Raw genomic sequence first — 14248 nt, forward strand, 5'->3', positions numbered from 1 at the left:
ACTACAAAACCTAGCTAAACACATAGCAAAGCAGCTACAGCCCATGCTGTACACATGTACAAAACTCATACTACTTCTTGGAAATGATCAAAGATCTACACATGGAACAAGGAGATCTACTTGTAAGTTTTGACATGGTTTCACTATTCACTCAAGTCCCAATAAAAGAAACTGTTGAAATCATCAGAAATAAATACCAACCAGCTAAACACCTCATGGAACTAGCAGAACACTGCTAAACCAACACATATTTCATATACAAAGGACAAAGATGCAAGCAAATTGAAGGAGCCCTATGGGATCACCACTGTCACCCATCATTGCAAACCTGCTCATGGAGGAATTCGAATCCAGAGCCCTAGCTAATTCCACCCACAAATCCAAACTATGGTTAAGATACATCGATGACACATTTGTGATTTGGCCCATGGAAAAGAAAACCTAAACAATTTCCTAACATACCTAAACAGCACACACCCCCAAATCAAGTTCACACACATCCCAAAATCAAATTCACCATGCAAACAGAAACAAACAAACAACTACCATTCCTAGATGTACTAATCTACAAAAAAACAGATGGCACACTAAGACACACCATATACCAGAAGAAAACACACACCTCAACACCCAATCCCACCACCACCCAGCACAGATAAACTCTGTGGCCAAAACACTAATTGCCAGAACCAAACGCCTGGCAGACAAGACACACATAAAGACTGAACTATGCACCCTGACTAAAGTACTGACAGCCAATGGCTTCCACAAAAGCAAAATCACCGGCTTGATCCACAAAAACACACTGAGAGACCTAGAAGATGAACAGACCTATGGAACAGCTGTCCTGCCCTACATAAGAGGTACTACAGACAAAATCAGTAAGATACTGCACAGGCATCACATCAAGACTGCCTTCAAAACAGACAGAAAAATAGCAGCCATCCTAAGAAACCCCAAAGATAAAATTGACCTGGAAAACCAAGGCATATATGAAGTCCCCTGTGCATCATGCATACATTGGACAGACCAATAGAAGAATAAGTACACCTGGATGAACACAAAAATGCAGTAAAAAAGCTGGAACACACTTTCTCACTAGTCCAACACATGAAAGCCACAGGTCATAGCATTGACTTCAATGGCACCAAAACCCTAGCCACTATAGAAAACCCCAGCCATAGAATTATCAGAGAAGCCATAGAGATTTAAAAAAGACCTGAAAGCATGAATAGAAGAGATGATTCCACCAGACTGTCAATTATTTGGAAGCCTGCACTCACAAACAAACAAAAATCTCCACACCACAAGCCAGGCAAACACCTGGGCACAAACAGACTCCCCCTGATACCTCCAGCTCAAACACACCCGAACCAGGCATCCAGATAAAACCTAGCTTCCTAATAAATGATATCCATCCATTTACTCGGAGCCAAGCTGCAAAAGATATTAGAAACACCAATCAAGCAGAACACAGCAAATTCCAAGACCAATAAACACAGACCAAGACTCCCAACCAATCAGGATGAAAAAAAAAAACATTCTGGCACAGCAGTGGGCTAGCCCCAAATTTAAAACTGAAACGGCTGAGAAAGTCTGACTCACAGACGAACACAATACAGAACCCTGATGATGGCAGATGAGATTCTGCCGAAACATTGCTACAACTTTAAAAGCACAACTACAATGACGTGGGAAAATACCCGAACAAAGCTGAATACCATACATGTAAGTACCCACGAAAACTTAAGAATATATATGGTTAAATTTTTTTTCTTTATCTTTATTATTGACATGATCTGCCTTGTTACAATAACTCCTTTGTTCTTTTCATGTTTTAATTTCTCTATATAGTTCACACATCTTCTGTCATTTCCATAACTTATCCAAATATCAAACGTTACCTTTTCTTTAACCACTCATAGCAAATGTTCCATATTTCATAATAGTCACTATCTTGTTTATTTTCTTAAAGTTTGGTTAGGCTATCCATCTCAGAGCATTCATCAGGGGTGGGTTTCTACTGGTTCTGTCCACCTCTGTAAAACTGGTAGCTGTGAAGAGCAGCAGACATAGAACTGGTTCTATGTCTGCTGATGTTTTTGCTCACCCACCCACCCGGGCTCTTACCTGATCTTTATTTCCTGATTTTTCAACTTCAGCTGCAGAACAAGGCACAGATGCAGTTAAAAAAACAAGAAAAGAGGGCTGTTTCAAAGGCTGCTTCTCAGCACTCAGTGTACTAGTGACAATTAAAAGGCGCATGGCTCACAGCAGGCAAGGAAGCTCGTATATCCCAAACCAGTAGTTAACCCTGTTGTATCCGACCCCTGACATTCATGTATTTTTTTAATTACCATATCCTCTGAAGGAATGGAAGACAGTTTTCAGTTTTGTGCATAGATTATTCTGGCTGCAGTTATGATATGCAAAATTAAATATTGATATTTTTTCTCCATGTTTGAATCTATCATATTAGCAGAAAGTTTTCAGGTTCAAGTTTTAAATTTTGTTTTGTTATATTTAAAGTCCAATTTCTAATATTTCTCCAAAATTTCTGAGAACATGGGCAAGTCTACCACATGTGAAAATATGTTCCTTGTGCGTAGTTATATTTCCAACAATTGGGTGGTAAGTTGGGGAACATCTTAGCCAGTCTCGCAGGAGGTAGTTGCCAGCGATGAACCATTTTGTATAAGTTTTCTTTATACAAGACTGACATGGTTAATTTGTTATTTGTTTTCCAAATGTGTTCCCACTTATCTAATTCAATACTATGACCCACCTTTTTAGCCCAAATTATCATAGATTCTGTAACTGTTTCTTCTTTTAATTTGTAGTCAAAAGATATTTATATTTTTACTAATTGTTTTCTTTTCCTCTCCTAGCAATATTTTATTAATTCTTGTGGAACCATATTAAATCCAAATTGTTCTCTATCTTTTTTATAATGGGTTTGTATTTGTGCAAAGGGCCACCATGCTATCTCCTTTCCTTGAATTTGTTTTTGGTTCCTATTTTTAAGCTCTCCAGTGTCCTATAATAAATCTTTATACCTAACAATATTTTCATAATCCAATACATTTGGATGTGTAACTACTTCCAATGTAGATAGCCACAACAGAAGCTTTGGGTAGTGTTTTTATAAAAAAATTCTTTCCCCAGATATTAAACAACACATTTCTTACATGGTGCCTTTGGAAATATGAATGTTGTTTAGATTTTCCATCCCACATGAAGGCATGCCAGCCAAGGTGGAGATCAAAACCTTCTAATACTAATAGCTTTCTATTTTCTAATTTAACCCAATCCTTAAGCCAGTTTACTATAGCAGCATCATAATATAATTCAAAATCTGGAAGGCCAAATCCTCCTTTTTTCTTGGCATCCAGTAATAATTTATATTTCACTCTGGGTTTTTTCCTCTGCCATATAAGTTTAGATATACATTTGTTTAATTCTACAAAAAAAATCTTTTCCAACTTGACTGGCACTGTCTGAAACAAGAACAACAATTTTGGCAAAATATTCATTTTTACTATTGAAATACATCACAATAGCAATAACTGCAATTTGACCCAATTATCTAAACCTTTAACTATTTCTGTAATTAACTTATCATAGTTATCTTTTTTAATCGACAAACAACTAGAGGTCAACCAGATCCCTTATTTACCTCCTGCATAGCTAACTTATTTGCTAGTTCTTCCTTCTGCTCTTTTGTACAGATTTTTGTTAACACTTTTGTTTTTTTCTTTGTTAATTTTTAACCCTGCCACCTTTCCGTATTCTTCTATTTTTCTTAGTAGTATAGGGCTCACTTCTAAGGGTTCTTCTAATATAAATGCCATATAACTGGCGAATGCCTGGAGTTTATATTCCTCTTTTTTAATTTTTAGTCCTCTAATCTCTTGATTTTGCCTAATTTGTACTAAGAGTGTCTCTTCTGCCAATATATACAATAGAGGAACTAGGGAGCAGCCTTGTCTTATTCCCTTATTTATCTGTATTTTCCCCATTTATTAATATTTTTGCAGTTTGCATGTTATAAATTGTCTTAATGAATCCTATAAAATTTTCACTAAATTTCATGCCTATCAGTTGATTAATAAGGAAGTTCCAATTCAGGTTGTCAAATGCCTTCTGGGTATCTAAAAATATCAATGCCAATGTCTTGGTTGTGTATACTTCATAATATTATAATACATCCATAATGGTTCTTGTATTTGTTTTTATCTGCCGATGTGGGAGGAAGCCATTCTGATCAGTGTGGATAATTCTACTTAATTCTCTCTTTAATCTTTCTGTCAATATTGTGGCCATTATTTTGTAATCTACATTTAAAAGTGATATTGGTCTATAGTTTTGAATTTTTTTGTGGATCTGATTATTCTTTATAAATAAGGGTAATATATGCTTCCATCCATGATTTAGGCATGTTAGCATTCTCCAAGGCTTCATTGTACAAGTCCACCAATATCTCCTCTATTGTTTCTTGGAATTCCTTATAGAATTCTGAAGGAATTCCATCTGGGCCAGGGATCTTATTTGCTTTTTGTGTTCCGATTGCCTTCCTAATTTCTTCTATAGATATTTTATTATTCAAATTTTGTTTCTCTTCATCAGTAATTCGGGCAAGTTCTTTTCATTCAAGTATTGATCAATAGATTCTTCTGGTATTTCTTCCTGTTTATACAATTTCATAAAAAACTCCTTAGCAATTTCTTTCTTTTCTTGGGTCTGTGTGTATAATTTCCCTTCCTGATCTTGGAGAGCTACAATCATTCTTTTCTTGTTCTTTTTTTGAATTTTATGGGCTAACCACCTCCCTGGCTTATTTGCATTATCAAAATAATTTTGTTTTGCTAATTTAATTTTTTGGGCCAAATCTTCCTGTACATTTAGATTTATCTTATGTTTTACCAGATCTATTTCTTTCTTAATGTTTGAATTGTTTGGGTCATTTTGTCTACTTTTTTCCAAATCTTTCAGTTTTTCCCTCCATACGTTTTGTTGCTGTCTTTTTTCTTAATTACAAGCTTAAATTAACAAATCTAACATGCATTTATCTACAAAGCTCCCTTTATGCTCTTCAACTTCCTTCTCTCTTTTCCTCCCTCATCTTTATCCACATAGTCACCAAACCTAATCATTGGGCTTTGTTATGTTAATTCCTTCTCTAGACAATTTAACTTTACATTTGCTTCTTTATTGTACAGGCTTTTTCTATAAAGAGAATGAGAAAAGAGAGCAAAATAACTCTTTTTGAGCCCACTTGTATATCTAGGAACTTCACGGCTTGGGGATTGATAATACCCAGAGATGCTAGGGATGGAATCAGGAGTTACTCATGACATGATAATTATAGGATTATCCCAGTAATCAGAATGAAGGCCACACATTAAATCTTCCTTTTATACCTTGGAACATTTGAGTGTTGGTTGTGAGTGTAAGACTGATTATCTTTTTCATGATAGATCAGTTGAATAGTATCATGATTCTTGCAAAGGTTATACCCTTTTGAATGGCACACCCTAAGCATCTTATGACTGAACTGGATTTTAGAGGGCACTTGGGGAATTGCTCAGAAAACCAATGAGCAGGGGTGGGATTCTACCGGTTCAGACTGGTTCAGATGAACCGGATGTTAAGTTTCCATATGGTTTGCCAAACAGGTACTTCAAATGACCGCCTGGCCCCGCCCACCCCGCCCCTCCCAGAAGTCTCTGCGTGGCCTATTTTCCATGCAGGTAAGTGCAGGGTTTGTGTGGAGGCTCTGAGAGGGAGGAAATAGGCATTCCGGAAGTCCAGAAATGGGACTGTTTCTGGTTCCAAGTGAGCCTCCAGAGCCCAGAGGAGGCTGTTTTTGCCCTTCCAGAGGCCTGGGGGAGGCCTCCGAACCCTTGGCAAGACAAAAAATGGTCCTCCAGGAAAAACTGGAAGTTGCAAAACAGGCCTGTTTCCGGCTTCCGGAGAGTTCCAGAGGCTTGGGGGTGGTCTCTGGACCTGCCATTTTTCACCTTCCCAAGGGTCTGGAGGCCTTCCCCGGGCCTCTGGGAGAGCAAAAAGGGCCTTCCCCAGGCTCTGGAGGCCCACCAGAAGCTGGAAATAGTCCTGTTTCTGGACTTCCAGGAGTTCCAGTAGGCCACACTCACCATGTCCATGCCCTGCCCATTCCCACCATGGCCAGTGAATTGGTTGCTGGGATTTTTGAATCCCACCCTGCTAATGAGTAATTCTGTGGAGAGCTTACTCAAACTTTGGAACAAGAAGTTGGTAAGGATTCTTGACAGGTTTGCACTAAAAGTTCTCTTCTATACAGTATGTTGAACTTGGGCAGTTCTTTCATTTTTGAAGTACTCCAGGAGTTAAATGTCAGAATACATGTTTAAAGAAACACTGGTGGTAGAAAGAAGTGAATGAGTGGGGAAGGGAGATGCACTTCTTTGCCATTATTCCATATCCTTTTACAATGGGTATAGACTATTTTAGGAAAATATGGGTCCGACCAAATATTGTGGGAAACTTTGAGATGGTAGTGGAACCTTTCCAGATAAAATCACTTGCATTCACTTAGACTTGGAAGCCAGATGGACAGACTCCAAGAACAGGACAGGTTGTGAAATGATCTGGGGGCAGTTTTATGCTGTTACCCCAGAGGAAGTAGATGGAGTCTTTGGTGAATTATATCCCCTGTGCTGTGGACCCATGCCCTATATCAGGGGTGTCAAACTGAATTTCTTCAAGGGACAGATCAGCATTGTACTTCTCCTCTGAGGGCTGGACAGGAGGGGTAGATGGGGCATGTTTTGCCAGCAGAGTGCCGCAGGAGGCCATCCAGGACAAAAACAGGGCACAGGGGGCCACACATGCCCCCTGTGCCCCATTTGGGCTTCCAGAGGCACCAAGAGCCAGTCCTTTGCTATTTCCAGGGCCAGATTTAAACACCCTGTGGGCTAAACCTTGAGTTTGACATTCCTGCCCTATATGTTTGTACATACTGGCAGAGGGAACACAATATTGATACAGACTTTAGTTACCGCCTCATTCCAGGAGAAAGAGAAGCCAGGAACCCTGAAAAGGATCCTTAAAAGTGCCATCCCTAAAAGCACAATCTTGGATCCAGGAACTATCACCCAACCTGCTGATATTATTGGTTCTATTGGAAATGGATTATATGCAGCCATTTCTATTAGTGTTCAAGCCTGCACCTGATACGGAAACTCTATTGGTCACTCATTTACCTATGGTAGGACTTAAAAAATAGGGGGAACACAACCTTTTCGGTCCTACTGGATTTTTTGGCAACTTTTGATATTATCAACCATTAGGTCCTTGGACTATCTGCAACACTCTGTGAATATTACATAGTTGAATTTGATTTCCCAATTCCTTGAGCTTTCTAAAATCTTAAAGTTCATGGTGATATGAATATGGATATCATTGCCAGTGGACTTGCTAAATCTTGGAAGTCCTTCTTCAGGAACTTTACTTCTAATGGACATATATGTCACATACCAATGGACTTCACATATCTATTTTAGTTACTCATTATAGTGAGTCATCTGCTAAGAAGACTCTTCTCTACTTTTTCTGTTTTCTTCCAAGGTTCAGATACAAACCCTCCACCTTTTGGGGATCTAATGTCATCTGTCTTTTCCATGATGCCTTTTTTGCCTTTCTTTTGAAAGTTCAGTGACTGTTTCTTTTTCAAGGGCCTGAAAGCTATCTCTAACTTCTACTAATGCAAGATATCAGTAGATATCTTGCTTTTGGTCATTATTCTGTCTGTGTCTTCATGGCCAGAAAATTGCTTCCTCTGTCAGTTCTTACAGCATGTTCTATCATTCTTTGAACTACAATAATATTAAATCTTTTATCAGTTGAAGTATGCCAATTTTCTGCTGCACGCTGTCTTGTATTGTGATCTTGTTGAACATTATTGGCAAACTTCTTCAGCTTTTTTTCTTCCATCTGTCTCTTACTTTCTCAGTTGAACTGCCAGTGGGAGTTATGCTGATGAAGAATGGGAAAAGGCATTTCTAGACAGCATGTCTTCATGCTACATCAAATTCAATTGGCAGCTTCTTGGTGGCAGTTAGTTTCTTTTAAGCAATGCCACCAGAAAATGCGGTTTCCCTCCCTTTTTAAAATGTAGTTTAAAAATCATAGGATAATTTTAAGACTTATTGAGAATGTTGTTACAAGTACTGGGAACTTTAAAATTGTTGACATGATGAAACTGCTACATTATTTGAAGAGAGAAGGTTGAAGAGTAATCAAGGGTCAAAATCAATCCCTTTAAAGTTGATGTGGATGAGGATGGCAATGATGAGAAACTCAAGGTTTTGTTTTAGTGGTGGGATTTGAATTTTTTTACTACCAGTTCTGTGGGCATGGCTTATTTGGTGGGTGTGGCTTGGTGGTCATGTGACTGGGTGGGCATGGCCAATTGGGCAAAGTGGTGCGGCACCTTGCCGTGAGTGACATCGAGTTGGCCACGGCCACTCAGTCACATGACTGGTGCTACAGACATACCTTCCCCACCTCCTCCACCCTTGGGCTGACAAAAAAAAAAAAAGCCCAATTAAAGATCATGACTGCCTGCCGAGTCTGCCTGCCTAATGAGTTTTGTTTTGGGGTGTTTTTTGTTTTGTTTCTTGCCAGAAGCCCCTTGGAGATACATTTGCACTGCTAAATCTTACTGTACCTCATTGTTGCGGCGCTGCCTGTTGCTGCTGTGGGCACTGCTGCGGCCATCTGGCTGCCCAAATAAAGAACCAGCTAAGGGCAACTGTGGGGAGCAAGAGGGGAAGACAAGATGCTCGCCTCATAGCAGTCAACTTTGCTCTCTCTTGCTCTGTTTATGTGCTCCCAGCATGCACAAGGAGCATGAAGGAAAACTTCTCATGAATTCAGTGGCTACACCTCTCCCAATGATGAGTTGGCAGCAATCTAAGAAATGTCTTTGAGCTCTTAAAGATCAACTTTAAGAGCGCCCTCATGGAAGAAGCCAAGAACGAGAATGAAAGTAACAGGGGCAGGGGCGACCGGGGCATGTGATGGCTCCCTCCATGGTCCCCTCCTGGGTGACAGCCAAGGCTTTGGCACCCCTCTTTTCCTCAGAGGCATGGTGTCTGCCTCCCTTTACACTCCTTGTAGAGGGACACAAATGCCCGTCATCCCCACCACCACTGCTTTTGCTCTCAGTTCTTGATTTCTTCAATGGGGTCACTTTTAAAGTTGACCTTTAAGTGTCCTGGGAATCAGCCTGCCTGCCTGGCTCCTGCCCTCCTGGAACACACTTTTTTCCTTCTCCTGATGGATGCACCTCTTCCAGCCTGGCCTGGCCAGCCAGCAAGTGACCACATGTCCCAGGGCTTCTCACCCCCCTTTGTTGCAAGATGCCAGCAGCTGCTGTGTGCTTTTGTCAATGGAGGTGCAGTCCAGCAGGTGCACCAAAAAAAAACATGCTCTGTTCTATATGCCGGGCCCGGCAAGCCCGAGCAGCTGGCACATAGAATAGGGCTGTGCTGGACCATTGGAGAAGCAGAGCAGAGCCGGAGATCAGTAGCTGCCTCTTTCACAGCACATAAATCCTCCCCGAATCAGCCAGCTGGTCTTCTCTTTCTCTGTCTGTTTGTTTTGTATGGCTGAGGGGAAGGAGACCAGCCGGCCAATGGACAGCTGCTGGAGGTGACTCTTTTTCGGTCTCCAGCCATCTCTTTCAGGCAGAAATCCTCCCCAAATTGGCCATCTGGTCTCTTCCTCCTCGGCCATAGAGAACAAATAGGCAGAGAAGGAAGAGACCAGCTGGCCGATTCAAGGTGGCTTTTTGTTCTGTGAAAGAGGTGGCTATTGATCTCCAGCTTCACTCCACTTCTCCAACAGCCCAGCACAACCCTGTTCTATGTGCTGGCTACTCGTATTTGCCAGGCCCAGCACATAGAACAGGGCGTGCTTTTTTTGGTGTGGCTGCTAGACTTCAGCTGCACCAAAAAATAGGACACAGCAGCTGCAGGCATCTTGAGACAAGAGGGTCAAGAAGCCCTGGGACATCCACCCAGCTACCTGCTGGCTGGCCAGACTAGGCCAGGCTGGAAGAGGCACATCCGCTGGGAGAAGGAAGAAAACATGCTCCGGGAGGGTGGGCAGGTGGGTGGATATCCCAGGGTTGCTGCACATGTGCACTGCATGTGTAATAGCTGCACACGCAGTGAACATGTGCAGCAGCCCTGAGACATCTGCCCGAGCTGTGCCACGGCCGCCATGTGATAGGGAAAGCTAGAAGAGCGACCGGGGCAAGTGGGCGACTGGGCGACCAGGTCAAGGGGTGTGGCCATCCAGGGGTCACCACCAGTTCAGTGACTACCACTACCAGTTCACCGAACCGGTATGAACCGGTTGAATACCACCTCTGTTTTGTTTGTTTGTGAACAAAATGGTGCGAACCGGTGCAAACTGGTTGAATACCACCTCTGTTCTGTTTGCTTTTGGAAAGGAGAGAGGCTTCCTAAAGCAGAATGGAGTCTAGGTATCCTGCTTCTAGCTTGAATTACCAAAAAATTATCCAATATTAATTTGGATTTTGAAGAATAAATTTTATATCAGACAGTATTTTTTTTCCCTTAATTCCTCTTCGTTTGGTCTCAGAGAAAGTTTAGAAGGATATGTTTTGGGAAACAAGACCATGCTTATTTATTGTCTCCTCTACAACAGGAACCCATCAACAGGAACCCATTAACCCATTTGACGCTCCTGACTGCACTCAAATACAATTAGTTTCAATGTCACCCGGTGACTAAACCATATAATGAAACTCTGCACACAGTTGCCCTTGGAGCACTAAACAAGAATCACAAGGAGTTGCCATCTGAAATATTTTAACTACAGATGACAATGATTGCAGTTAATCTTGAACCTGAAATGTTTAGCTATATATATATAGTTAATACATACTTTTCAGCTATTTAGTTATTATCTTGTGAGTACAACCCAACATACAAGGAACAGTAAAAAGATCTCTTCTACTATCATGCTATTGATATAATTAACAAGTTATGTCATGATTGCAACATTTTTATCTGCAATGGGGAATCTATGTTAAACACAACTAAATGTGAGTTGGTATAATGATTGTAGAGAATTACACTATGAATTTTGAAATGCATGACTCTCCTACTTTCTAATTTACTCCATTCAAACTTTCAGTGGAAAAGATATGTATTACTAATCTATGTTCACCTCCTTCAGATTGATCTCCAAGCATCTCTTTTCTGTGAGCAAGCTGAATTTCCATGATAGACTGTTCCTCTGGATATGTTTAAGTAGACATTTATTATCAAAGATCTGTAGTGGCTAGTTGAGTTTGCTGTGCATAAAAGAAAGAAGTAGTAAAAAAAGGAATTGGGAGAATTTTTGGCAATTCCTTTCTCTTAATGTAATATTTTTTTTCCATTTGCATGTTAATCTCATAACTTTTTCTATTCCTTTTTCTCTCAGTCTTGTGATTTTTTTTAAAGAAATAAACCATTAGTTTTCTGAAATACATATAAAACTATAAATGTTGGGATTTTCTTGAAGCAGCACTAGCATCTATAGTTTCTATTTTATACAATAGCATCATAAGGTAACTTCATAAGAAATTCTATTTGTATATGATGTAATTTTCAGGAAATACTCTATTTTTCCTTGTAACTTTCAATTTTTTTTCACAGTTTGCTTGCTTATTGACCTTGATGATAAAGGCAATTGGAGATTTCCTTTTAAATATATATATATCTTTACTTCTTTTTTCCTGATGTCAGGACAAAGAGTAGGGTGACTAAAAGAGAAATTAAATAAGGGTCCTTTTAAACGCATATTTATTCCAGAACTAAGACAAAATGAAGCCTACAGATTGAACCCTGCAGAATTAATACAAATTTACTAAATGTGTACTTCCTGTCATAGGACAGTGAATTTGTCCTTAACCTCGTGCACGAGTGCAAAGTCTCCATATAAGAAAATAAGCCAGATATTTATTCTGTAAATGTTTTAGAGTATTCTCACTTCTCTCATTTAAACCATTTTATTCCAAATGACTTGTGATATTTAATGATACTCGATCAGTAAGATGCAAACATTTCCTACCCTCTGAATGATTTACTTATTCCCTTCATTATTATATTTAATGTTTTTTTTTAATTCAACTTGCTTTTATTTTGTAGAGAAGCAGACTTAATTTAAGGATGCCTCTTGCAATGCTATGATATCTCTGAGTTTCAGTAAAGGAGAATATTTGTAGCTCAGGGTTGAAATGAGGGGTTCTTTGGTGCTCTCTGATCTTGATTGTTTTCTTGCAGACTGATGATGTTACTTAGTTTGGATAATGAAATATCTGCAAGAAAACAATCAAGCTCAGAGAGCACAAAAGACCCTCATTTCTGAGTTTGTAAAACCAGCTTGTTTTAATAGTTTGAGCTTCACTTGATCCTATGAACTATTTGTCCCAGTTTGATTCTTTTTTTTAATGACCTGTCACTGATATTGTTTTTATCTACAGAGTAAAATCATTCACACATTGTATGTATATTTATTAATCTCACAAAAATTATTGTTAGTAGGGAAGGTTTTTAAGACTTTTATATTAGTTTTCTTCACAACTGTAATAGTTCCACTTTCTAGAAAGAGAAGACCAGTGAATTGCATAGAACATTTTGCTATTTAATAGTAGCATTTTTGAACAACTGTAAGATTTTAAAAAGAGAAACAGTGTTGTATTCAAATTTTATAAGAAAATCACAAATGATCATGCAACAAAAGTCTGCAGTAGCTCAACTAGAGAAATAAAAGAATTACATTTTAAAAAATGCTAAAGGTGTTCTACACATACTCTCATGCACTTAAACTTGCACACAATCTACAGTTGTACTAAAAGGTTGTGAGCAAAACTGAATGTTCAATATTTTTGCACAAATATGACTCTGATGCTTGTGTTAAATGGATGGGAAAATCAAGACTGTTCGACTATGTTCAGATACAAGTAATTGCAAGGTCCTGTTTTAGGATGCCCAGAGATAGATATATGTGACACTGCTTTTTTCCCTCCTATCTCCATGTTCTAGAGAAGTAGAGTATTTCACCATTTTAAGGTCACTTTCAACCTTGGAGACATCAGAAAGCAGTAAAATTTCTGTTTTCCAAATATTTCTGAGATCCAGATTAAGAATTGAGTCATTTCTTTTTTTAGCTGAGAGCTAGAGTAGAATATTCAAGCTTTTAGTAATCCTGGATTTTCACATATGTTTCATGGTTAATTGACTCTTCCCTGCATTCATTTTAACTTGTGATTGGGAAGGAAAGGAGAAATTTAGGGACCCGTAATCAGTTATCAATGAGATAGATGAAATTTGTTGATGAAATAGGTAGTTTAGCACTGATAGTTTGCGTAAGACAATAGCCTGCATATTTTTACATTGTAACCAGGAGTCTATTATTAAGATCTCTGCATTATTCCCATTGTTTCAACACTGATATTATTTTAAAAAAGATTTTTTCTCAATCTACCAGGATTGTAGGATAGTGGATATTGAATTGAAGGATACTGTAAAATCTCTAGTCAGAGGTGGTATTTGCCGGTTCTCCGGACTACTCAAAATTTCCGCTACCGGTTCTTCAGAACTGGTCAGAACCTGCTGAATATCACCTCTGATGAGGATGCTGCAATTGTCATAAGTGTGAAAATAGTCAAAAGTCACTTTTTTCAGTCTTGTGGTAACTTTTAACCATCATTAAATGAAGTTATAGATTGGAAGAGCAATTAAATCTGCTTATAAAATAGATTTTGTCTAACCCCATAAAAGAGTAAGCAAGACTCCTGTAGTCTAGCTGGTGAGTTTCCCAATAACTGAGATTGCATCAGGCATTGTATGACTTTGGAATCACTCACCTTTTCACCAGTAACATCATTACTTTGGAACGCTCATCTTCCAAATTGCATGAGGTTATTTCAATTACATCTGTTTGAAGAACCTTTTTTCAATCAGGCCTCTACTCTACCTCATGGATTGTTTTCATTTTGCCATTTTCTTTTAAATCAGACCGGTCATTTTTAAAGAAAAGTTTATATATAATATATATATAGATCTTTGGTTGTTCGGGTTTTCTCCCGCATAAGATCTGGAGTATCTAGGCAACGTTTCGATGAAGTCTCGTTCCTAGATACATTGCCTAGATATTTCGAATCTTACGTGGGAGAAAACCCGAA

This window comes from Pseudonaja textilis, chromosome 1 (genome assembly GCF_049901715.1).
Source record: "Pseudonaja textilis isolate UNSWEBS1 chromosome 1, rPseTex1.2, whole genome shotgun sequence".
Taxonomy (NCBI): Eukaryota; Metazoa; Chordata; class Lepidosauria; order Squamata; family Elapidae; genus Pseudonaja; species Pseudonaja textilis.